Source organism: Indicator indicator, chromosome 5 (assembly GCF_027791375.1).
Source record: "Indicator indicator isolate 239-I01 chromosome 5, UM_Iind_1.1, whole genome shotgun sequence".
NCBI lineage: Eukaryota > Metazoa > Chordata > Aves > Piciformes > Indicatoridae > Indicator > Indicator indicator.
The window spans coordinates 4,864,301-4,868,342 of record NC_072014.1 but is presented as its reverse complement, the minus strand read 5'-3'; positions in this window follow the sequence as shown (position 1 = coordinate 4,868,342).

Sequence of the window (4,042 nt, the reverse complement as noted above, 5' to 3'; positions counted from 1 at the left end):
CTTGCCTTGGCGGAAGCCGCCACCTTTCACCCCTAACCCTGCGCCCCTCTGGCCGTGGCTCCGCCGCCGCTCGATGGTGCCCGGGAGCGAAGCTCCGTAACTTCCGCCCACCGCCGGCGCTGATTGGCTGCTCGGCTGTGACAGGTGCAGGATAGGCCGCTCGTGTGCCCTCGTGAGTTTCTCAGGGCACCTCTCAGTGAGGGGAGTGAGGGGAGGAGAGAGGCGAGTGAGGTGAGGCAGGGGAGTGAGGCGAGTGAGTGAGGGGAAAGAGGCCAGTGAGTGAGGGGAGGCGAGTGAAGGAAGTGATGGTGGGGAGTGAGGCGAGTGAGTGAAGCGAGTGAGGGGAGGAGCGAGGGGAGTGAGGCGGGTGAGGGGAGGGGCGAGGGGAGGAGGGAGGGGAGTGGGGGGGGGAGGGGAGGGGGGAGGGGGGGGAGGGAGGGGAGTGAGGGGGGGGAGGGGAGGGGCGAGGGGAGGAGTGAGGGGGGGAGGCGGGTGAGGGGGAGGAGCGAGGGGAGGAGTGAGGGGAGGGGGGGTGAGGGGAGGAGCGAGGGGAGGAGTGAGGCGAGTGAGGGAGTGAGGGGAGGAGGGAGGGGGGAGTGAGGGGGAGGGAGGGGGAGGAGCGAGGGGGAGGAGGGGGGAGGGGGAGGGGAGGAGCGAGGGGGAGGAGGGGGGAGGGGAGGAGCGAGGGGAGGAGCGAGGGGAGTGACGTGGGTGAGGCAGGGGAGTGAGGGAAGCGCGTGAGGCAGGGGAGTGAGGGGAGGAGGGTGGTAGGAGTGAGGGAGGCGAGTGAGGGAGGCGAGTGAGGGGAGGAATGAGGTGGGTGAGGGGAGGTGAGTGAGGGAAGGAGTGGGGCAAGGGGAGTCGAGTGAGGAAAGGTGAGTGAGTGAGGCAAGGGGAGTCGAGTGAGGAAAGGTGAGTGAGTGAGGGGAGGAGTGGGGCAGGCGAGTGAGTGAGGGGAGGAGTGGGGCAGGCGAGTGAGGCAGGCGAGGAGAGGCCAGTGAGGCAGGGGATTGTGGCGAGTGAGGGGAAGAGTGGGGCGGTGAGTGGGGCAGGAGAGGCGGGGGAGTGAGACAAGGGGAGGTGAGTGAGGGAAGGAGTAAGGCGAGGGGAGGCGAGTGAGGAAAAGCGAGTGAGTGAGGGGAAGAGTGGGGAGGGTGAGGGGAGTGAGCGAGGCAGGGGAGTGTGGCGAGTGAATGAGGCGAGGGGAAGATTGGGGAGGGTGAGGGGAGTGAGCGAGGCAGGGGAGTGTGGCGAGTGAATGAGGCGAGTGAACGAGGCCGGGAGCAGGGAGTAGAGGGCAGGAGGTCCGTCCTGGAGAACAGCGTGTCTATCTGCCAGGTCCTGCTTACAGTAGCATTTCAGTACCTGAAGGGGAGCTACAGGAATGCCGGGGAGGGACAGTTTAGAAGGGCTTGTAGTGGTAGGATGAGGGGCAATGGTTTGAAACTGGGTTTAGGATGGCTATAAGAAGAAAGAAGTTCTTTACAATGAAAGTGGTGAAATACCAGAACAGGTCACCCAGGAATGTGGTTGAGGCCCTGTCCCTGGAGACATTCAAGATCAGACTCACTCTGGCCCTGAGCAGCCTGCTCTAGTTGGAGGTATCCCTGCTGACTGCAGAGGGGTTGGACAAGATGACCTTTGAGGGTCCCTTCCAACCCAGTGCAATCTGTGAATTCTTTATAACTTGCTCTGGCACCTACCCCACTCCTCCAATCCCACGCTGTGGGTGTGGAGGGAGCACTTGAGCAGAATCTGCCAGCCTAGGCAGAGCAGCACTGCTGAGCTCCAGCAGCATCGATTTGTGGCAGCCTCTGCTTTGCTCGAGTTCACCCAGACCCCCAGTGGTGGCTGTTGAATGGCCTGAATTGTAGAATCATTTGATTGGGAAAGACTTCTAAAACCATGGACTCCAATCATGATTTTACTCTGCCAAGTCCCTAAGCGCCTTATCTATGTGGCTTTAAAACACCTTCAGGGATAAGGATTCAACCACCTTCCTGGGGAGCCTGCTCTGGTGTGGGAGAACCCTTCCAGTGAAGATGTTTCTTCTAATATCCAACTTAAACCTCCCCTGGCGCAACTTCAGGCTATTTCATCACATCCTAAACATGCTGCCGTGGGTTCCACAGGCTGCCAGGCGAATACTAGGACTGGAATTGTGCAGGGAATCTGAGGGAAAACATGCATAGCTCCTGTGTTTAGGACAGCAGAAAAGACTGAGCTGAAGAAATAGGTGGGTATGCTTTATTAAAATCCTAGTTATTTACTGTCTTCAAAAAATTGTCAGTTTGCTGAGTTATGAAGGACATCACTGTAGAATCATAGCTGGAAAAGACCTCTAAGATCATCGAGTCCTACTGTCAACCTAAAACCTTCATGGCCATCACACCGTGTCCTGACATGCCATGTCCACATGTTTCTTCAACACCTCCAGGGGTGGTGACTTTACCACCTCCCTGGGCATCTTGTTCCAATGCCTGATCACTCTTTACATGAAGAAATTGTTCCTGGAGTCTATCCCAAACCTCTCCTGGCACAATTTCAGGCCATTTCCTCTTGCTCTATCAGCTAGTACTAGAGAGAAGAGACCAACTCTCATTTCACTCCAACCTCCTTTCAGGGAGCTGTAGAGAGCAATGAGATCTCCCTTCAGCCTCTTCTCTAGACTAAGCTCCAGTTCCCTAAGCTGCTCCTCATAGGACTTGTTCTCTAGATCCTTCACCAGCTTCATTGCCCTTCTCTGTACACACTCCAGCACCTCAGTGTCCATCTTGTAACAGCCCAAAACTGAACACTATTGGAAGTGCAGCCTAATCATAGAATCATAGAATCAAGAATGCTGGAAGAGACCTCAAAGATCATCAAGTCCAACCTGTCACCCTAAACCTCATGACTATTTAAACCATGGCACCAAGTGCCACGTCCAATCCCCTCTTGAACACCTCCAGGGATGGTGACTCCACCACCTCCCTGGGCAGCACATTCCAATGGCCACCCACTCTCTCTGTGAAGAACTTTCTCCTCACCTCCAGCCTAAACCTCCCCTGGTGCAGCTTGAGACTGTGTCCTCTTGTTCTGGTGCTGGTTGCCTGGGAGAAGAGACCAACCCCCTCCTGGCTACAACCTCCCTTCAGGTAGTTGTAGACAGCAATGATGTCACCCCTAATGTTCTCATGCCTGAAAGAAAACTGTCAGAAGTGATCTGACTGTTTGGAATAAGCCATGATTTATGATGGCTGAGACCTTTGCTTCACCTTGAGACTAATAGTGACAATTCCTACACAGCTGTGAAGTTTTGGCTGCTCTTTACCCCATAAAAACAATCTCTGGTATGCATGAAATTGATTTTTAAACAGTCCAACTTAAAATAATGATAACAGTAACAGGTGTCTTCTGGAAGGCTAATTGTGGTTGTCCTGCTGTAGGCCAAGTTACCTGCTTTTCTTAATTACAGGTCACAGGATGTTAGGGGTTGGAAGGGACCTGTGGAGATCTTGAGTCCAACCTCCCTGCCAGAGCAGGACCATGGAAGGTAGTGCAGGTCACACAGGAAGGCATCCAGACAGGTCTTGAAAGTCTCCAGAGAAGGAGACTCCACAACCCCTCTGGGGATCCTGTTCCAGTGCTCTGTGACCCTTACAGTAAAGAAGTTCTTCCTCATGTTGAGGTGGAACTTCCTGTGCTGTAGCTTCCATTCATTTTTATATCACAGCCCCCTTTTCTGTCACAGGGTTCAAGTGAGCAGAGGCTGTCCCTTCCTGACACCCATCCCTCAGATATTTATAAACATTTATGAAACCCCCTCTCAGTCTTCTCCAGACTAAAAAGCTCCAGGTCTCTCAGCCTTTCCTCATAAGGCAGTGCTCCAGTTCCTTCATCATCCTTGTAGCCCTCCAGTGGACTCTCTCAAGTAGATCCCTGTCCCTCTTGAACTGGGGAGCCCCAAACTGGATGCAATATTCCAGATGGGGCCTCACTAGGGCAGAGCAGAGGGGGAGGACTTAATTGTAGTTTGGAGGTTAAGTGAAGATCTTGCAGG